At 46.7% G+C, this 22,808-nt stretch overlaps 1 long non-coding RNA gene and 1 other non-coding gene across 2 annotated transcripts; one reads left to right on the forward strand and one right to left on the reverse strand.

Annotated features, from left to right (window-relative positions):
• Positions 1-12,411: 12,411 nt before the first annotated feature.
• LOC132007400 (uncharacterized) lies at positions 12,412-14,584 on the reverse strand. The gene is made up of 3 exons (XR_009401338.1): positions 14,154-14,584; positions 13,441-13,671; positions 12,412-12,867 (listed from the first exon to the last, which is right to left on the reverse strand). It is a non-coding gene; the product is annotated as an uncharacterized LOC132007400 (long non-coding RNA).
• A 142-nt stretch (positions 14,585-14,726) lies between these two features.
• Positions 14,727-14,799, forward strand: TRNAV-UAC (transfer RNA valine (anticodon UAC)). Its single transcript has one exon. It is a non-coding gene; the product is annotated as a tRNA-Val (tRNA).
• The last annotated feature ends 8,009 nt before the right edge of the window (positions 14,800-22,808 follow it).

Here is a 22,808-nt window from a genome sequence, read left to right on the forward strand (position 1 = left end):
TAGAGAGTTGTGATATTTTTAAATATTGCCACAATCTGTTCCTTTAGCTTGTATGTGCTTGCGTTTTGCATGTATCACAGTTTGACATCTAGCATGAGTCAATGGCAGAGTAATGGTAATTTCTTACTTCTTCTTATTTTCCTTCTGCAGGAGCTATAATCTGCCATTCCAAGACAAAAATAAAATGAGAATATACATTTATGCAACTGCCTTTCATATCAAGGCACTGGGAATTGGGCAAAATTGATCTAGGCACACAGTGGAGTCCCTTTGTATGATCATCGTGAGGTCCTTGGCCTAGAGCTCTGTCCCGGTGAGCCTGTGATGTGGTAAGACACTCTGGTCCTCTGGAATTACCCAGGAAAGTCCTTCATTTTGTAGGAGAGGACACAAGGCCCAGAGAAGTTAGCTGGCCTCCCCAACATTATGGTCTTACGATTTGGTGGCCAACACTCCTTCTACATCAGGGTGACCCAATTCTACCCTATAAAGATCGCCCAAATATAAATTATAGTAAAGTATGTAAAATACATATTAAAGAATGATAAACTTCATACACAAAACTCCATACATAGAGTCTACCAGAGTTGGCTAAACAGAGGAGGAAGGCTAACTTTTAGTCATATGGTTCCATACCCAGATTTCATCCAACTCATCTGCTCCATTAAGCGTTCTTACCCTTCTAAGTTTTATCAGTCCTGCACAGGTTCAAGGAAAATAGACTCCTAGATCTTCACTTCGTTGGTTGCTGAATCTTTCAGCCTGACCTGCAGGCTCAGGACACTATCCATTGTCACACTTATAAGTCTTACTTAAAGAGAATTCCTCAGCTTCACCTAGAATTTTCCAGAGGTAAATTCTAGAATGATTCTTTAATAGGTTGCCTTGGCAACCCCACAATGTCAGAGGCAGATATGACAGTCCTGCCAACAGAATGTGAACAATACAAGCTGGATGAGAGAACCACTTCCTATGTATCGGAAAGACAGATTCCAGGTTCTTCAAGCTTTCTTTCTGCCACCATTTGCTTTCCTGTCAACCATTTCTGCATCACAAACACAGAAAACAAAGCAGAGTTGGTTTCTTGGAGGAACACTGAAACTACTAGCTAAAACAAGACCTGGGAAAGATCCCTGACTTTCTGTTCACAACCCTTGCTGCTATTGCCTGAGAGGATTAAGTGCTCATTGGGAAGCCTTTAGAAAAGTTTTAAGAGAATTTTCTTTAAGAGCACTTATTCTTGTCTTGGTTTCATTCATATACTCAGTCAACAAACATTTATTGAGCACCCATGGTGTGCCAGGCACTATTCTAGACCCTGGAGATATACCAGAACTGACAAGGTCCCTTCCCTCATGAAGTTTATAGCCTAGTGGGGGAAGTAAACATTAATTAAATACTCATAAAGGTAAATGTGAAATTGCAAAGGAGAAGTACATGTATTATGAGAATGAGTCAGGAGGTCAAGCCAATAATTGCTTATCAAAGAAAATAAGCTTTGAACTGACATCTAAAAGACAAATACTGATTAAGTGAAGGTGTTGATGGGGGAAGGAGTCAAGCATACATTTGAGTTAAGACAAGATTTTAAGTTTACCAAAGCTGAAGTTAGTATTTTTACCAATATTGCAGAGACTATGAGCTCTGTGAGTCTCTTTTATATAAAACTCTCTAAAACAGTGCTTCTCAAACTTTAATGTACTTATAAATCACCGAGGGATATTGTTAAAACACAGATTCCTGGGGTGCCTGGGTGGCTCAGTGGGTTAGGGCCTCTGCCTTCGGCTCAGGTCATGATCCCAGTGTCCTGGGATCGAGCCCTGCATTGGGCTCTCTGCTCAGCGGGGAGCCTGCTTCCCTCCTCTCTCTCTCTGCCTGCCTCTCTGCCTACTTGTGATCTCTGTCTGTCAAATAAATAAATAAATAAATAAATAAGAAACTTCTCTATGTGTAATGACTCATTAACAGGTTCACTTTCTTTTTTTTTTTTTTTAAAGGTTTTATTTATTTATTTGACAGAGAGAAATCACAAGTAGATGGAGAGGCAGGCAGAGAGAGAGAGGGAAGCAGGCTCCCTGCTGAGCAGAGAGCCCGATGCGGGCCTCGATCCCAGGACCCTGAGATCATGACCTGAGCCGAAGCCAGCGGCTTAACCCACTGAGCCACCCAGGTGCCCTCACTTTCATTTTTTAATGAAGCTCTGGATGTCATATCACATGAGATAAGAAGAACCTTTGCAGGGATCAAAGGCAGGCCACCCCAAAATGTGCCACTTTGGCACACAGATTACTTCCAGCCAGAAACAATCAAGGCCCCCAAAGACACATGAAGAAACAGCAACCTTCCCCTTAACTGCGTAAAGGAATTTAGATAAGAGGACCTGCTCCAGGAAGACCCCTGTCGCCATAGCTAACTATATCATGATATGAACTAGGTATGGCAGACATGAAGGAACCGAGCAAGACCGGTTTGATCAAATTCCTTTCTATGTCCCATTGTTTCTGAGCGGCCCAGCAAACATTTGTTTATCCGACATTTACTCTTTTTTCATCTTCCTGTGAATTGCTTCCCTTCCCTTCGAAGTTCCAGACTCCTACCCCCTTCTCCTTTGTACAGGATGACACATGGCCCTCATCATGCCTATCTTTGGGATCTCATGTCTGTGTGGATTTCCTGCACATACATAATTAAGTTTTATTTTCTCCTGTTAATTTGCTTCATGTCAGTTCAATTCTTAGACCAGCAGCAAGAACTTTGAGGAGTATAAAAAGATGTTTTTCCTCCCCAACTCTGCCCTTTTAGGTCTGTTTCTTACTACCCAACATAATTACTTCTGATATGCCACGTTCCTGCTGGTGTGGCTATGTGAAAACGACACTATGAAAACAAGTTGATGAGAGACTCAAGATTTCTAAGCATTGTTTTTCCTGAGAAGGTTGTGAAATATAGGGCCTAGAACTAACTATTATCATTTTCTAAAAATCAAAAATGAAGTTTTCTGTGCACAGAAGAGTAGGAGGATTACGAAAGGGAACAGGGAATAAGTTCTTGTTATTTCATAAAAATATCAGTGCTGCCACTTAACAGCTGTGTGTGAACTTGAGAAAATCACATGACCTCTCTGGGCCTGTTTCATAGAAAACCAAGATATGGAAGAAGGGAAGGGAAGGGACAGGAAGGAAAAAGAAAGTAAAAAAGAAACAGAAAGAACTGGGATAGTGATATCCACCATGCTGGGTTAGAATAAAGAATAAATGAGTTAAAAAAAAAAAAGAAAAGAATAAATGAGTTAATATAAAACATGGCAGCCTAGTTAGTTGCCTAATCAATATCCATTCTCCCTTTCTTCCTTACAAGTAAAATCTCAATTTTGTTTTAGGCGGCTATGGGCTTAGCCAACAAAATTTGATTTGCTAGGTTCCCTTGCAGTTACAGTGGTCATGTGACACGGTTCTGGATAATAAAATATAAGCAGAAATCTACTGGCTGAAGCTCGCAGAAAAGCTATTTTCCTGATTTAAAAAAGAAAAAAAAAAAAAAAAGACAAGACTCCGCTGACATGAGCCCTTTCCTCTTTGCCCTTCCCCCATTCTGTGCCAGCGGGACACAACGTCTGGAGGAGGAGCGGCCTTCTTGTGAGCATTAGGATGCCAGCCTCCTGCTGAGAATGATAATGCAGAAAGGTTGAAAGAGAAGCCTGAGATATGAGTAATAATGTGAAGTTGCTTCTCTTGTGACTTCATATCACATGGGATAAAAACCAACACCTCTGTGTTAAGTCCTTGCTATTTGGCTTACCTTATTACCTGCAGCCAAACACATTCTCTAACCAGTAGGCCTATAAAGCAGTTTGAGTAGTGCCTACCTCGTCATTAGCATTCAATCAATATTAGCTGTTGTTACTGTTACGACTTGCACAGCATTCTGTTCCTTAACCAGATGGTTAGCAAGTATTCCCCTCATTTCCTTGCAATAGTACCCCAATTTTCATTTTTGAAATCAACTCTCTCCCTATTCTCAGCCCTGTGGTTTCCATGGAACTAACATCACCCCGACTGTCCCTGGGGGCGCCTGGGGGGCTCAGTTAAGCATCTGCCTTCGGCCCAGGTCATGATCCCAGAGTCCTGGGATCGAGCCCCACATCAGGCTCCCTGGTCAGTGGGGGGTCTGCTTGTCCCTCTTCCTCTCCCTCTGCCCCTCCCCCAGCTCATGCACACACTCCTCCCTCCCTCTCTCTCCCTCTCTTGCTCTTAAATAAATAAAATCGTAAACAAAACAAAACAACAAAAAAAGGCCCTGATGGGCTTAAGCAAAATCAGCATGAGCCCACTTTCCAAACAACAGTGATTGTCAAGGGACGGGCCCATAACTCAGGCCTCAGCCAACAAGCCCATCTCCTTTACTTGGTAAAAAGGAGTGTTCCAGGGACGCCTGGGTGGCTCAGTTGGTTAAGCAGCTGCTTTCCACTCAGGTCATGATCCCAGCGTCCCGGGATCAACTCCCACATCGGGCTCCTTGCTCAACCGGGAGCCTGCTTTTTCCCTCTGCCTCTGCTGTCACTCTGCTTGTGCTGGCTTGCGCGTGCGCTCTCTCTCCCTCTCTCTCTCTCTGGCAAATAAATAAATAAAATCTTAAAAAATAAAAAAAAAAGGAGTGTTCCAGTGGGCATGTAGCTAAAGATTGGCAATATAAGTGACTCTGGGGGCGCCTTCAGAGAGCGCTGGGACACAGACTCACTGTCCCACCTGAGGGGCAATGCTCTGAGCATGGCTGTCACCATGCGGAGAACAGGTGTGAGGGGTACAACTGGGACATGGAGAAGAGTGACCAGGAGAGGGCAGGGAAATGGAGCTGGAGCCCTTCATTGGAAGTCTCTGCATGAAGGTTTACCTTAGAATGTTCAAGTCATATTCATTTGAGACTGGTTTGATAACTTGGTTTGGATTCAGTCCTCTGCCACTTGTGACACTGTCAGATGGGGGACATAAAAAAAAAAAAAAAAAAAGAATAATTCAACGTAAGGATTATATAGGCTTAAAAGAATCCTTCCAAACTCTTCCTTAGTGTATCTATTTAATCAAATGTAGGGACAAGCACAATGTAAATTCATATCCAAATCCCCTTTCCAAAAGAAAGGAATAGCAATAAAATCTGCAATTTGCAATTGTGTAAATTCATTCCTTTTTCTTTTCCAAAAGAAAAAACCCAGGCAACTGAAAGTGCTTTGTTTTTTTGTTTGTTTTTCATTTTTGTAAACATGTCCAGGACAACTCCTTCAAGAACAGATGTGTATTGGGGTTTTAGAATCATTGTTGGACCCAGAGGCTGACACTGGAAACCTATAACTAATACAGAAATAATATTCACAGACAGTTGTCATGGCAGCCTGCTCGTTCTGCACAAAATAGAACCCACTGCATTTTAACAGGATCAGAGGAAAGCTGCCAGTCTGCAGACAGCCTCTAACTGAGTTAAACAACCTGCTAATTGGTTTTATTATTGCATTAGCCTTCAGACTATACCCTAATGATATCCCCCCAATCACAAATATTTAAAACAATAAAAATCCATAATATAATTTTTGTTTAAAACCTGCATCACTCTTCATATCTTCCCATCAGACTATGAGGAACAACTCAGAGGCGGGTCCCATCCTGTGCACTGTTGAATCTCCTCGTAAATCTAAAGGAGACAGTAAGTGTTGGGCCAGTCCAGGGATTAGCCAAGTTCATTTCCATCAACAATTAGCATTGGCTAGAGCTGCCACCGGATATTTCCTTTTAAGTGGGGTTCTGTAGGAGAGGGGAGTGGCCAAATTGTTCTACGCTCAGTTACAAAGGCCCAGGGGAGTGACTTTAGAAACTAGAGGCATCTCAAGACATATAAACAAGGGAGGGGGAGGCGAAGTATTTTGAGCTGATCTGTTCCTCACCTGGGTGGCCATCTCTACCAATTTAAGTTGTGATTGGTTGTGACTGTGGGTGAATTTGGAGATTAGAGATAGCAGGTATGGAAAGGAATACTGTAAGGCCATTTTTACTGTTAGACAGGCTTTTCACATATAAAAGCCTCCTGCCCTCCTCTCCCCTCTGCATTCTCTTCTTTTGAGTCTCTACTTTTAGAGAGAGGAGACAGGGTCTATCAAAATTCGATAACATCCTGAGTTAGGAAAACAACATCAAACCATTATCATCCATTAGCAGCGTGGAACAAATCAGTCCTTTGGGGAAATTAATGTTCTTCAAACTCTTGAGATGGGGCCAGGTCAACACTTAAATTAAAAAAACAAAACAACAATAATAAAACCTCCCATACTACCCAATACTGTGCTCCTAGACGTATTGCAGGCATGTGATCATAAACAACTTCTACCAACAGACTGCAACACGGAGCAATCCCTCAGTAGCTGGTGGGCAGATGAGAGACATTGTCAAAATGATACAGGAGACATCTAAGGGTGAGAAATGTGGAAATGTTGAATTGGTAGGTATATGTTTTCCCTTCATGTATCTGAAACTCTTACTAAACAATGGCATTACAAATTAGGGGTTTTATTTTTCATAAGAAACATAGGATCTGGAAGTATGAAATCTGGAGCCGGGACTCAGGCATCTTCTTTCTTTCAGCCAAGTCACATAGCTTTTTTATTCAAAATTGTCAACTCATGGTCACGAAGTGGCTGCTCTACCTCCAGCATCCACATGTGCATTCCGGGCCGAAAGTAAACAACTAAGAGCAAAATGAGGCATACCACCCGTGTATACCTTCATTTAAAGAAATGGTTTTGGAAGCCCCCCTGCTTCCAAACATCTCATGGCCAGAACTGTGCCACCCAGTCTCTTTTAGCTACAAGGGAGCCTGGGAAATCAAGCTGTTTTAGCTGGATACGTTGCCAAATGAAACAAAATCAGGCAGTGCAGTGTAGAGGCTAAATACAGCCCGTGGAGCCAGATGGCCTGAGTGTAAAGCCCTGATCCTTTGTTTACTAGCTACACCACTACACAAGTCATTTAATTATTCTATGCCTCCGTCTTCTCATCTGTAAGCCAGGTGTCATAACCTTTTCTCACAGGGTTCTTGAGTGGATTAAAGGAGTTAATCTGAGCAAAGAGTTTAGAACGGTCTCTAATACATAGCAAGTACTCTACAAATGTTTATTGTGATCTTTATTATTGAGGAAAAGGAGGAAGATGAATTGGGGGCAAGCAACCAAAGGCACCCCAGATGTGTTGCCCACTCTCGACCTCTACCTGCCCTAGCTACCGTGCTCCCTGTGAACAAGCACCCCACTGGGTTTGAGCACTGCGGGCTGGCTCCCCAAACACCTTGAAACCCAAAGCCTGCCCTGCCGGAATGGGCCGTCTCCCCGTTTACTGGGAACAGAAGGGCAACCAAAACTTCGAGTATCTGGGACAGGACCCCCACTGCAAGCCACTGTGCTGCTGCCCACCCATTTTCGATGAACCGTCAGGACTCATCTTATCGCAAATGTCAGTGAGCCCAATTGCAACCGGCCTGAGCAAAACCAGGAATGCCTTCTTCCAATGACTGAGGAGTCCACAGGTAGATGTAGGGCATGGCTTGTTGGAGGCCTTACGGGAGGGCATCCAGTCGTTCTCGTTCTCAGCTCTAACCCCTCGCTCCTTTCTTAGGCTTCAGGCAGGCAGCCGATGTCTTCATGCTTTCTGATCATTGGCTCACTTCTCCGTTCCCCACGCTGACTCCCACCTCCTCGAAGGAGAAACAAGACATTCGCTTCTCCAGCCTCTCTCCAGGCAAGAGCACAGGATGTAACTTGGGCTCCAGCAGAGACCTCAGTTAAGAAGGCAGCTCGAGGAGTCAAGGGGTGATGAAATCCATCTTGTGACAACGTCAGTGCCAGAGGGTCCAGTTTTCAGGGATGCGGGGCCCCATCACTGGCTTGAGTTGCTGCCTCTGTACTCAGAGCGGGAGCAGTGGGCATCTTAGCTGGTGCAGCCCCGCGATGAGGTAAGATGAAGACATTTTTGCTGGCTCTGGCCTCTCCGGGGCCTTTTGGGAGATGCTGTGTACCACCAAGTAGCCTTTAATAAACTCATTTTCTCGTGGAACTAGCAGAAGTGTTGAATCCACTGAGGTGATGTTAGGCTTCAGTAACAGATGAACCCAAATCTTCGTGGCTTACAACGATCAAGGTTTGACTTTTCACCATGGCTGGTGGCTGCAGTTCCGTCAACCGGGGTCTTTTTTCTAAGACTCAGGCGAACCTCTCTCTGTGCGTTGCTGTCCCCATAGTAAAGGGAAACAATGAAGTGGCAAATCCCAAGCTGGTTCTTCGCAGTTTGGCTTGAAAGTGATACACATCACTTCTGCCAACATTCAACTGGCCAAAGCAAGTCATTCAGTCAAGTCTATGGTGGGGGAAATGGTTTAAAAATCCCTTAGGGGGAAGAGCAGCGAGTGCTATGAACAACGAAGACGCTGGTCTGACACATTACAACAGTCCAGAGACGGCAGCAGAACCTCCAGCCTCTGGGTGATCTCACAGTCAAGTCAAGGATCGAGGAACAAGGAAATGTCTCTTCTCAGAGTTCAGGTAAAAGCCCCAGGATTAGCTCTGATTGGGAGTAACTGACTCCACTCGATCGTCCCCAACCCTGAACACATTCATTCAAGAATGGATCACTGGACCCTTACTATGTACGGGGCCCTGCTTAGGCTCTGTGGAACACAACAGTGAACAGAACCTAATCCACACCTTCCTGATGCTTTCATTGTAGTTGAGGGTGGCCGGGGATAAGCAACAAAACGAGGAAGTAACTATCTGGCAAATGAGATGGTAGTTAAGTGTTGCAAAGAAAAATAATGCAGGAGAGGGGGATACTGCATTTCCGGTGTGAAGAAGGCTGGAGCAGGGGGAGAGTCACTGTAAATAGGGCCGTCAGGAGACCACTTGCTGACAAGATATTTAGGCAAATACCTGAGCGAGGTCAGAGAGCAAGCAATGGGACGGCATAGGGAAAGAGCATTCAAGAACAGCAGGTTCAAAGGCCCTGAGGCAGAAGAGGCCCAGCATGTTTGAAGAACAGCAAGCAGGCAAGTGTGGCCGGAGTACAGAGTAAAAGAAAATGCAAAGTAATAGGTTATATAGTCCAACAGGTAATGGACGTGGGAGAGAACACATCATACAGCATCTTGCCAGCTACTGTGTGGCCTTAGCTTTCACTCTAGCTGTGGGTGGCTCAATGGGTTAAGCCTCTGCCTTCGGCTCAGGTTGTGATCTCAGGGTCCTGGGATCGAGCCCCGCATCAGGCTCTCTGCTCAGCAGGGGAGCCTGCTTCCCCTTCTCTCTCTGCCTACTTGTGATCTCTGTCTGTCAAATAAATAAATAAGATTAAAAAAAGGGGGGGGGGAATCACTCTGGCTACTGTGCAGAGAATAGTCCATAGGGAGAGAAGGGCAGAAGCTGGGAGGCCCGGAGAGGAGGTGTCTGACAATGATCCAGGCCAGACGGGATGATGGCTTTGACTGGTGTAACAGCAAAGGAGACACAGAAAGTGACTGACAAGATTCTACATAGATCCTGAAAGGAAAGCCAATAGAATTTGCCAGTAGAATTAGATTCAAGGTATGAGGAAAAGAAGAATCAAGTATGATTCAAAGTTTTGGGCCTCAATACGTAGAAAGGTGAAGCTGTTCTTAGCTGAGATAAGGAAGAGAGAGGGGGTAGCAGATGGAGGCGGATGCCGGGAGTGTCGCCGCAGCTCTGATAGCTTTAAGATGCCCGTTAGACACACATCTAAATGGACACGTGGAGCAGGTACATTTGGAGTTTGGGAGGAAAGTGTTGACGAGACTATAGCGAGTATTTCAAGCCACTCAAATGAATGAGGTCGGGGCACCTGGGTGGTTCAGTGGGTTAAAGCCTCTGCCTTCGGCTCAGGCCCTGATCTCAGGGTCCTGGGATGGAGCCCCACATCAGGCTCTCCGCTCAGCGGGGAGCCTACTTCCCCCTTTCTCTCTCTGCCTACTTGTGATCTGTTTGCCAAATAAATAAACAACAACAAAAAAACCCTAAAATAAATAAATAAGTAAAACAAATGAATGAGGTCATCCAGGCGGTGGGAATGAAGATAGAAGAAGTCCAAGTGCAAAGGTGACCGAGAAGGGGCGACTTATAAGGCAGGAAACAAAAATCGGGAGAGGGCAGTATCCTAAAAGCCACAAGGGAAAAGCACTTCCAAAAGGAGAGGAATGGGAGAGAGAGCCTACAGACACATCTTCCTACGAGTTCTGTTGCGAAGGAGAGCAAACAAAAACACAACAACAACAACAAAAATAAAACAGCAAAAAAACTGAACTAGGGTCACCTGGGTGACTGTCGGTTGGGACGCTGCCTTCAGCTCAGGTCATGATCCCAGGGTCCCGGGATCGAGTCCCGCATTGAGCTCCTTGCTCAGCAGGCGGCCTGCTTCTCTCTCTGCCTCTGCCTGCCTCTCTGCATGCTTGTGCTCTCTCTCTCTCTCTCTGTCAAATAAATAAGTAAATAAATAAAGTCTTAAAAAAAATTGAACTATCTAGAGGCCAAAAGGGGATCAGGGGTTCCTTTTAACGCTGAGAGAAACTGCAGCATGTTTGTAAGTTTATCGGAAGGCGATGACAGAGAAGGTAACTAATCATGTAGGAGAGAGGGGACTTGCTGGAGTGATTTCCTGGAGTAGACAAGAGGTGGCGGGCTGGATTTTGATAGAAATGTGGACAGTGCATTCTCAACCACAGCACTAGGAACATTCAGGACTGGGAGAGCTTTGCCACGGCGGCCTGTCGTGTGCCCTGCAGGATCTCACCACATCCCTGGTCTCTACCCCCAGACACCAATAGCACACCAACCCTTGCACCCACGCTGGGACAACCAAAAGTATCTGCAAATGTTACCAAAAGGCCCCCAAGACCTCCCCCTGCCAGGGGACATTTTGGGTGCCAACAACTGGGGGGAGGAATGCCGGGGGCATCAAGTGGGTAGAGGCCAGGGACACTGTGAGGCGTCCTTCCATGCACAGAACGACCCCCATGACCAAGAGTTACTCAGTCCCAAATGTCAAAACAGCTGTTGAGAAGCCCTGATCTACTGTGATCTACAGGGAGAGGCCTGACCTAGAGCTCTGATCGCACAGATACCGGTGGCTGGGCAGAAGTGGTGGGGACTTGTGGCAGTCCTCTTCTCATTGCTTCTCTCTCTTTACTGAAAAAAGCAGCAGGTTCATCACCTGTAAGTGAGACTGGGGAAGGATGTACAGGAAGTTCACGGAGAGAAGATACAAAAGTGTCCTTTAGGAGAAGAGGAGAATGAATGCACAAAGAAGTAGACTGGATTCTAGGCTACATTAAGGGTTCGCTTGAGGTCAGTAGTCAAGAATTTAGTGTGAAATCGGTTGACCCGGATATGTGTTCCTCTTGGGGCCATATACAAGGGCAGAGTACGGAGAGAGCAGGATCTTACAGACTGTGGTTTGCCAACAAGTACAACAAAAGGGCAAACAAGTGATAAAAATGACCATAGAAGTTGAGCCGGCTAAGAAAACAGAGGGATACAGAGGACTATGAAAAGGCACGGGGGCAAAGAGCAACAAATATCAAATACCCATTCCAATAGGCTAATTTCAAATGTTTCGAACTTGATGAGCTGCAAAAGGGAGAAGATTAAGGTGAGCTCACATAATAAGGTAATGACTTATTTTCTTAGTAAATACTGGAGCACGATAGTGAAAGAGTATAACCCTTTCTAAATGAAATCAGGTAAGTCAGCTCGGTGTTTGAGACCATGGTTTCTCTGGCTAAGTTGCTCCCCGTCAGTAAAGCCATCCGCTGAGGAAGCTACACCAAGCAACTGAGGAATCAGGGGATTAAAACTTTGAAGTGACTTCTAGTCCTTATTTACTAGTCTGTTGATGGATTTGACTTACAGTTGTTCAGATGCTTACAGGCATACCTGAACTGAACTGCCTGAAGCACCAGGCAAAACTGTGGCCATCTGAAAGAAAGGCTAGCCATGACACTGATGGTTCCAAGATCAAAGTCACCAACGGTTGTTTCTGGGCAGGCTTTTGTTTCCTGCTTTTGAGGACTTGATCTTAAAATTACAAGGGAGGGGGCCCTGGGTGGCTCAGACGGTTGAGGGTCTGACTCTTGGCGTCAGCTCATGTCATGATCTCAGGGTCTTGGGATCGAGCCCAAGACCCCTTCACAGGGTCATGGGATTGAGCCCTGCTTCAGGTTCCATGCTCTGCAGGGAGTCTGCTCAAAATTCTCTCTCCCTCTCTCTCAAATAAATAAATAAATCTTTAAAAAAATAAAATCACAAAAGGAAAGAATAGAGTTATCCGTTTCCTCCCTGAGTGCATATGAATCATTACAAGAACTCAGGGGCGCTCTTACAGGAACCACACGTGGCCTTTGCGGACATGGGCCTCCCAAAATCACTTCGGCATCAGAAGACTGAGTATAAACAGAATGGTCTCAGGGAAGGCATTCAGATTCATCAGCTTTAACTTTCTCAGCTGAAAAATGAAGACAGTAATACTTATCATGGCTTCCTCATAGGAGTGTATGTGAAAGTGCTTTGTAAACAATCTTGTGCTTCACTAACAAAATGTGACTACACTCTGAGGGCAGCAGGGAAGTGGAACAAAGGTCTTCCTCCTTGTCAGAATGGAAAAAAGGCACAAGAATTTTCCACTAAAGGCAGAAACCTACGTAGCACGCATGAGAGGTGCATCAGCTTCTTTTCTACATGGAGCATGTGTGGGAACTTGGCCAAAACTTGCACTCGGAGAACCCATCCTTTGGAGCAAGGGCAGACACAAAGCTGGGAGATGAGCGAAGCGTTCCCTAGAGAAAAACCAAAACACAACAGTGAGTGTAATTTCAGGCCTAATTTGCGGCAGCCTTGTTCTGCACAGAGAGAGGTTTGGAAACAGGTGGGATGTACTAAGCATTGGGTATCCTGGGAGTCATTATGGTCCATGAACTAGCAGTTGAGCTTTCATGAATCCATCCTCCTGCTGGTGGCTATCCACTCGTGGCCATCCGCATCAAGAGGCCTGGAGAAAAGTATCAACAAAAAGGAATTCTGCAATGGGCCCCATGGTGAATATTACGGGGTGGGGGGCTCAGTAGGAGTAGGGAGCCCCGGGGGTAGGGAGCCCAAGCACGAGCTGCACGCCTGCCTCCATACCTTTGGAAAACTTACAGGGCAGGTAACTGCCTCCGTGTGCCCACCTGGAAAGGAGGAATAACATTTAGACCCAGAGGGGAAGTGGGTGTGTCTGGTCCAACCCATTCATTTCACCAAGGAGGACGCTGAGGCTTGGGAGGTGAACCGAAGAGCACATAGTTAATGAGTAACCAGGGCAGGACTAGCCTCTAGATTCTGCCCCCCAGATTAGTTTGCCTTCCACCCACCTGTTTCTTCCACAGATCTTCCCAGGAGGTCGGGACTCCCGGGGTTGCTTTCAGACAATCAGTACCATGTCTCCATCACTTTGCCAGCTTCAGAGGAAGACGCCAGGGGAAAGGACAGCCCCATCCATCAACTCAGCCCTTAAAGATGCCCGTCAAAGGGTCTTGGCTGGGTTTTTAAGCTTGAGGGTGGTGAGCAACCCTACGACGGTGACGAAGATCCATCCAAAAGCACTGGGGAGGGGAAACGGCAGTGACAATGAAAACTAAGAAGCCTGAAAACTAAGAAGCCGGAGCACACCGGAGCCCTTTGTAATGGAGGTTTCCAGCACCTGGCGCGGGGCCGGAAGTCTCGGAAGCATCGCGACAGGTTCACCGGCCACAACCTGCGCAGTCGCAGGGGTCGGCTCTGGGTCTAATGCTCTGCTTACCACCGTTTGGGGACCTTTAGTAACTCATGAACAAGGAACCTGGCATTTTCCTTTTGCACTGGGCCGCTCAAATCTCGTGGCGGGTCCCGCTTCATCATCCCCAGTCCGGGAAGGGCTGTAAACCGTCTACACCGCCCCTCCCAGCCCAACCCCAGCCCAAATAGTGGCCAACAAAAGTCCTGCAACTTCCAGCTCCCGTGGGCGGGGGGTCGGGAGAGGAGGAACGCTGTGAAAATGTCGGGGGACCATTAGGAGCCTACACCCGCGGGCAAGGGGCCCACTAACCAGCGGACTCTTCCAACCCTGGCAACAGAAATGCCGACGTGACGGCGAGGCCCAGCCCACACCCAAACCCGGCGCTGCCTCCATCTTTGGCTCCAAGAGGCGCTCCTGTCCGTCCTGCTCCGGACTCAAGGCCCCCACGTGCCGCCGGCAGCGGCGCAGGGCGCCCAGGGATAAACCGGGGGAAAGCGCGGGTCTCTCCCCAGCTGAGGGAAGCGGCTAAGAGCCGTCATGGCCGCGGCAAGGTCCGCTTCCGCCTGCCCTCTGGGAAGGTCCCGCTGACCTCGCGACTGACAAAAAACTTTGGACGGGTGATTAGGGGGGCGGCCCTCAGGAGGGTCACCCCAGCCCTGGCCTCGCTCTGGTCACAGTGCTGACGAACGAGGCGGGCAGGTTGCCCGAGCAGCGAAAACGCCACAGCCAGCGCTGGGGACTTGGCCGCGAACACCCTATCTTGCAGGTGGGGCGGAGCCACGGCGGAGGAGGAGCTACGGCCGAGGGGCGGGGTTTGAGCAGAGGCGCCGGTTCAGATGTGAGGCTATGAATAAGCTAATGATACCAAGTTTCCCTCGGGGAGGTTCCATAGTGTAGTGGTTATCACGTCTGCTTTACACGCAGAAGGTCCTGGGTTCGAGCCCCAGTGGAACCACGGGTGAAAGACTCCTTTTCCGGTCCACTTCCAATATTCTTCCAGTGCACAGGCAAAGAAAAGCAAAAGGAGGGTTTTTTCTTTCTCCTTTAAAAGTAGTATCTGCGGGGGGCACCTGGGGGGCTCGGTGGGTCAAAGCCTCTACCTTCGGCTCAGGTCATGATCCCAGAATCCTAAAATCGAGCCCCCTCATCGGGCTCTCTGCTCAGCAGGGAGCCTGCTTCCCTTCCTCTCTGTCTGCCTCTCTGACTACTTGTAATCTCTGTCTGTCAAATAAATAAAATCTTTTTAAAAAATAAATAAATAAAATAGTATTTGCGGGCGCCTAGTGGCTCAGTCAGTTAAGCATCTGCCTTTGGCTCTGGTCATGATCCAGGGGTCCTGCAATTGAGCCCCACATCGGGCTCCCTGCTCAGCAGGAAGCCTGCTTCTCCCTCTCCCACTCCCCCTTCTTGTGTTCCCTCTCTCGCTGTCTCTCTCTATCAAAGACATAAATAAAATCTTTAAAAATAAATAAAAAATAAAATAAAAATAGTATTCGTTTGACTCTTCTATTTGGGAACATTTAAAACTTTTTCTTAATTTTTCACTTTCTTGGGGGGGGGCGGGGGGAACATGTTTTTATCGCAGAAGCATAATGACAGCCTCTCCTCCCCTCTGCAACAGCAGAGGTGGGCTCCTGGTCGTGTGTCGTAGTCCCACCCGGCCTGGGCCCCAGCGGCCTGGGAAAATACGGAGCTTCTAGGAAGCAAGACCACCTGGCCAAGCCCTTTCCCTGCAAGCCAGCACAGACCTGTCCCCCAAAGCCTCCAACTGAACTATGGCAATGCAAAAGTGCTTTGACTGCGGTTGAATTATTACAGGTTTATTATTTTTCATTAGACTCTAAACTGCAGGGAAGGGAGAAATAGTCCTTCACTTTTTAATACACCAGTAGGGTTTGTTGAATAGACCTTCCTTTGTGTAATGACGAATCCATACAAGGTATAGAACAAGCTTGTAGACACAGGATAAATACCAACGAAATGACTAAGCGTTTCTCTAGCTCCTTTTTGTTCCTCTTTGTAGTTCATCACACTTTTCTTGGGGGGGGGTGTCATGATTATCTTTTTATATTCGCCTTTTTCTTTCTTTTTTTTTAAAGATCTTGTTTATTTGACACAGAGAGAGAGGGAGTGGGAGAGGTAGAAGCAGGGGGAGTGGGAGAGGTAGAAGCAGGGGGAGTGGGAGAGGTAGAAGCAGGCTTCCTACCGGCAGGGAGCCCAATGCAGGCTGTGGGGAGGCTCCATTCCAGGACCCTGGGATCACCACGGGAACCGAAGGCAGACGCTTAGTGACTGAGCCACCCAGGGACCCCTATATTGGCCTTTTCCATCTTTGACAAGAGGAATGAAGGGAAGGTGTCTGGGACCCTGGGGGCTGCGGTGGAATGGCGATGGCCCAAAACCGGAAAGGGAAAGGGAAACTCTATTTTTCTATGCATTTTTCCACATTGTTGGGGGTCATACAATGTGTACTTTTGCATCCTTTTCTAAATCAAGAGTATAACACAGTTTTGTCCCTGTTATCACAATCGTTTCATTAACTTGTTTTATTTTTTATCATCTTAACCATGTTTAAGTGCACAATTCGGGAATGCTAAATATATTCACATTATTGTGAAAAAGATCTCCAGAACGTTTTCACCTTGCAAAACCGAAACTCTGTACTTATTAAACAACTCCCTTTTTCACCCATCAGCTTTATTATTAATGGCTGTATAATAATAACTAATTATGTCTAGCACTGTCTTAATTATATACGTAATCATCCCACTTGATCCTCAAACTACCTGTATGAAAGAGGCATTATTATCATCATCTTCTAGATGAGAAAGTTGAGGCACACAGATCTCAAATAACTTGCCTAAAGTTATATAACAAGTGGCTGAGCTGAGCTTTACACCCAGTCTGGCATGGGACTCAGTGCTCTTAACTCTACCTGCTATGCTGAACCCCCTGACCTTGGCCATGTAGATTGTTTCCCATTTTTTGTTATTATCAATAACAAAGTGAGGTATGTCTTTGTGTATAATCATCTCCCCCTCCCAAACTGAGTATTTTCCCGAGTGAATAGGTGTATGAACATGATGCCAAGTTGCTTTCCAAGAAGGGAATCCATGTCGCTTTCATAGAATTTGACAATGTTAGTGCTGATCTGGCAGGAAATTGCTCAAGGTCACCCACACAGAAGATGATGGCAAAGAAAGGATTAAGACCTGGGTCTTCTGATTGTAGTTTCTCTTGCCCTCCACTGCTTCCCTTAAATTTAAAGAGAGTGCAGGGGCGCCTGGGGTGGCTCAGTTGGCTGAGCGACCAACTCTCGGTTTGCACTCAGGTCATGATCTCAGGTTGTGGGGTCGAGCCCCACGTCTGGCTCCCTGCTCCATGGGAAGTCTACTTGGGATTCTCTCTCCTCCTTCTCCCTCTGTCCCTCCCCCTGCTAGCTCTCTTTCTCTCTCTTTGTCTTTCAAAATAAATAAATAAATCTTTAAAAATAAAGATAGCATAAAACCAGTGCCTTCCTTTGCTAAACCAGCCTCAGTAGACATTAGACTCGTCTCTGAGACTTGCTTGTTGAGCAGGTAGCTATGTGGGTTAACTTCCTAGGGCTCAGCCAAAGCCCTAAGAACTAAATGGAATAAGATGCTTAAGGAGGCCAGCGCTCAAGTTAAGCCCCTGCTCCTGGGGAAGCTCTCCACTTGGGTAAGGTAGAGCTGCAGCCAAGGACAAGCAGAGAATGCTGCACAAGATAGAAGGCTTCTTGTTTTTACTTCTCTTTGGCTATGAAGGTATGTGCTATGCAACCATTAGCATTTAGCAAATACTTAATAGTAAAACTGAATTAGTCATTTTGCTGATGAATAGAAATGCAACCTGAATAATTAAAAGATTGCTAACTAGGAAGCCATGTTACTTAGTCAAGGTGCATTGATAATGGACAACAGTCGTCTTTATGGGGATGTGGTTCCTCTTAGTTTCCCCGCTGGCTTTCTGGTTCTCTGAGGAGCCTTCTAAAGTCCAAAGGATGGTTGAAATGGGACCGAAAGAAGGAAGGGTCTCAGAGATTGTAGAAAACAGCTATAAATTGCAACAATGAGAAAGTGTGGTGTGTCCTTGAAAATTTTTAGGATTCAAGGTTAGAGTGACTGTAGAATTTAATCTTCCAAACTAGGACACTATTGAGAGTGGAAGGGGAGGCTATTAATAATTCTGCTGGGACAACAGGTGTGAACCAGGACTGTCCTGAGCAAATCGGGACGTGAGGTCACTCTAGTTTAAATATGGATTAACATAACACGCCGACTACCACTGGACTCTAATAGAAAGCATAATCCAAACGAGAGTCAGGAACCTCGAGAGACTCTATACACTCAATCATTTTTAAATGTCTCAATATGGCCCTGGCAGGAGTAATATGCTTAAATAAGGAGAAATTAAACGCGAATCTCTAAGATATCATCCAATTCACCTTCTAAATTCTCTCTCAATCTTTGAAATAATGGTCCTTCATGCCTCTCTCAACTCTCAAGGGCCTGTTAGCTCAGAATTCTTTTTTCGATTCCTTCTGAATATTAGAAATTGGTTGAAGGTCTTCTTCAAGGCAATTGTGTATGCACGCGTGTCACAGGAAATAAATGAGGGCAGGAAGGAGGCCTCTCCACTCTGCAAATGACCGGGTGGGCAGACATGACGCAAGTCACACAAATAGAGTCAGAACTCCGGGTTTAGGTCACGCTCCTCTCTGCCCTGTCATTAGACCTCATTGGTGGAGTATGTGCTTTCATGATCCCCCAATCGCATGACTTTTGGTATTTTGTCACCTTTCTCAGTATTTGGGAAGGTCTCTATGAATACAATCCCAAGGTCATTTGGCAAATCCAAATACATTTCTTAAGTAGGAATCATTGAGACCAGTTGTCTGGTTTCCTTCTGTTTTGGAAGTAAGAGTCAGCGACTTGTCTCAGGAACTCTCAATACTTGAAGGTCCTCTGGGTGTTTTGTTGTTTTTCTTTACTCTTTCCTCTTTCCTCAACAAGAAAATCTAAACAGCCTTTCAAGGGTTCGATTTCAATACTTCTGGTTCTCTAATATCCATAGGCTTCACCCTCCGATTTCTCTTCTGTGTGATTGGCACTGGGAGCCAGCCAACCACCCATGCATCCACTCATTCTGTTGTCGGTTCGATAAAGAACCCATCCCCGAGTGGCTGCTCTGGGCCAAATAGTGTCAGAATTTGACCCACGGGGACGATCTTGGTTCCTTTCGCAGTGCTGAATCTAATGACTGTGTTCTGTGACCCCCCAAATGGGAAAAAGCCCTATAAAACTTTCCCAACCCCTTTTTATTTTTATTTTTATTTGTTTTTTTAAATTTTTTATTTTTTATAAATATATATTTTTATTCCCAGGGGTACAGGTCTGTGAATCGCCAGGTTTACACACTTCACAGCACTCACCAAAGCACATACCCTCCCCAATGTCCATAATCCCAACCCCTTTTTAAATTAGACCTGCCCATTCGGGAGATATCTGTAATAAAAGACACACTGTCAGGAGGCCCAGAGCCCAGCATTCTTTCCTGTTCTACTGCTTACCAATCTGTGTGCAAGGCTGAGGAGCTCTCGAAATTTCCACGAGGAGTGGAAAATACCATCTGGCTGGGGGCGGGGGGGGGGGGGTGCTGGAATGTGGTCCACGGGCTGGTCCAGGGACCATTTTATGGTCCGTGTGGCTTGGCGACCTATCAGGATGCTCAAGAGGTAGAGAGAAAATACAGGATCTCAGGGGGTGGTTGCTTCCCTTCATCAGCTTCCCATCCAGAGAATCAAGGCCAACGCACAGGGGAAAATGTTTTCTATTGCCCGCCTGGGAAACGGAAGACAAAGTTTCTTTGTGTAATTTGCTCTTTACCATTTCTATTCTCCCGCGGCAGTCGCTCCTTATTATAGTGAAATCAGATAAATAGATTGACTCCTCTTATACGTTGGATGAAGGTTCATTTGGGAACCGAGACGTGATCATCGTAAAGCGCTGCTTTCATCTGCTAACGGAGACAGGCTTCTATTCATCTTCCATTGTATATCTTGGATTCAGTGCAAAGGATGATTTTTAAAAATCCACCTGATTAAAATAAAGAGGTCCATTACTTGGTCATGTTTATATATATCTTACACAGGTGTGTCTCCTTCGCAGGTGACAGCGGAGTTTTTCTTTAAGCAGCTTATTGAGATGTAATTTACATAACATTAAATTCCCCCATTTAAAGTGTGCGATTCAATGGTTTTTAGTATATTTATAGATTTGTGGAGCACACCATCCAATTTTAGAACATTTTCGTCACCCCACCACCACCACCAAAAGAAACCGGTAGACCGTTTCCCCATCTCCCCAGCCCCTGGCAACCACCGATCTACTTTCTGTCTCTGTAGATTTATCTATTCCGGACATTACATTTAAATGGAATCATACAACATATGGTCTTTTATCTTTCACTTAGCATATGTTTTTGAGATTCATCTGTGTTGAAGCATGTACAGATAACAGATTTACCCAGAAATACGCCTGTAGCCACAAATAGTAACATTTTCACACCAGGACGATTTCCTTCTTTCTTCTTCGAGAGGGACATTCTTGGAGCCTGCTGCTTTCTTCCTGAGTCTTACCCTTATTTCCCAAGGAGATGGGAAGCTAGTTACTGACAGCTTTTGTCATTCATAATTTTATGCTTTTCTCCTCAGCTTCATCTGTTTCCACGGGAAGGAAAGCTCTAGATTTAGTGACATCCATCAAAAAGACCCAGAGTCTCTCCTCTGTGGGAACAAGGGTCTCCCCATGGAGTGGCCCTTTGGGCAAAAGGGCAGAATGAGCCCATGTGGCATAAATCTGAGATCAGGGAATGAGAGCCATCTCAGACGCTCGAGTGGAAAACCATAGCATGGGCAGAAATCTAACAAACAATCCAAAGAGGGAGAAAAATATGCAACCACACAAATCAAAATCTTTTCTTCTTTTTCCTTTCAAGGTTGACCTGTTTTCTGCTGCTCATTCTGGCAATGTTATTTTCTGGCATTATAGGATGTTGTAGTCAAACACGCTTCTGCTTTTGTTCACCAGCTTTTTGGTGATTAAATCATTTCGGGGACGATCCAGCCACGGCGCTGCTCCCTGGGTGACAGCTTTTCCTGTAAAATGCTTGCTGTTGCTTCTCTCTCTGCTCGTTTCCATACGGATCTGGTGCCTCAGATCCCCGGGGCTGCCTATAGACCAACGCTTTCTGAGGAGGGGAGCCTGCGAGGGAAAAAACATGAGAAATCTGCCCAACATCTGCCTGGACACAGGAAGTGGCTCTGAAAGCAGGCCTTCCTCTCAAGACGCTTGCTCTCCACGAGCACACAGTGGCAGAAACACACACACACACACACACACACACACCCACCCTTTCCTTTTGGCCTTCTGCTTTATTTCTGCAGAATGCAGAACCCCCAGGGCCCACTTGGAAACGAGTAGGGTTCTCACTGGATCTCTGGGTTTGCTCATTTGCAGCCACAAGAACCCTCCTCAGTGACAGACACAGGCTCTGGGCCAAACTGATTCGGTTATTAAGTCCATACTGTCAGTGGCCCGCGCGCCTCCCCTTTGATCCACCGCCGCCCCCCCCCCCCCCCCAACAAGAGGGTCTTGGCACAATTGAGGTTTGCCCAGCTGCCAGGCCTGCCCGCATTTCAGCCATCTTGAAGATGGGGTGGAGCCCAGTGCCTCCTGGATGAACCACCCCCAAATCTACTAGATTCGATGCCACTCGTTCCTCTACTCCACCGTTCCCGGGGAGCAGCAGAGGGACGAAGGCTCCGGGTTCCCGTGCTCACCCAATGCAAGGAGCGCAGGGCACCAGCCAGCCGGGCTGGGCTTTCCCCTGGGCTCCAGGAGCTGCCCGCCCGGAGCCACTCAGCCTCAACCGTCGCATGGCCCACAGGCCTCTGAGGGAACCTCTTCACCCCATCCCCCGCAGTCCCTGTTCCTCCTGGAAACTTCCCTCCCCCAGGAAATGGCAGCTCTCCCCTCCCAGTCCCTCAGGCCTTAAACCTCTCTTTCCCTCACACCCGGTCCCCTGTCAGCAAGTACTGTTGGCTGCCATCCAAAGACGGTCAGAATCCAGCCATTTCTCATCCTCTCCCTTGCCTCCGCCTGGGCCAAGCCCTTTTGGCCTCCCACTTGACCCCTTCATCTCCTGAAACGCGCTTTCATTCACCTGCTCCAGCCCCAGGGGCTCCTTGGTCGGTCTAGAGCACACCCAGTGCCCATCCAGAAGCCACCCACCTCGGGCCCTTTCTGCTTGCTGTTCCCTCTGCCCAGAATGCTTTGCTCCCGGGTCTCTCGCTTCTTTCAGGTCTAGGCTCCAACACCACCTTCTCGCTGCCGGCTATCTTATTCGTTCCTTCATTAGCCCTGATCACCCGCAGCCTGCGCTACGCACACCCTATGACGGCTGGTCCTCCTCCTGTTTTGTTAGCTGCAGTATCCCCAACACCTAAAGCCGGGCCTGGAATCTAGTAGATACTCAGTGAATATTACTTAAAGAATAAATGCTTTGGGACCAATCATTGGCAGGTACCTTTTATATCAGTTTCTGTAATTGTACAGGTGCTTACATAAACCTGTGCACGCAAGAGGTGGGACACAAGCCAGAGCAAGTGGTGAGTTGTACATGGGGGGGGGGGTGGCACAGAAGAAGTCCTCAGCACAGAGAAGGGGATAGGCACGCAGAAAAGTTGGAAGAGGAGAGGCTTTTTAATTTTTTTTCTTAAGATTTTATTTATTGGGGCATCTGGGTGGCTCTGGGTTTAGCCTCTGCCTTGGGCTCAGGTCATGGCCCCAGGGTCCTGGGATAGAGCCCTGCATTGGGCTCTCTGCTCAGCAGGGAGCCTGCTCCTCTCTCTCTCTCACCTGCCTCTCTCTGTCAAATAAATAA

This window comes from Mustela nigripes, chromosome X, assembly GCF_022355385.1.
Source record: "Mustela nigripes isolate SB6536 chromosome X, MUSNIG.SB6536, whole genome shotgun sequence".
NCBI lineage: Eukaryota > Metazoa > Chordata > Mammalia > Carnivora > Mustelidae > Mustela > Mustela nigripes.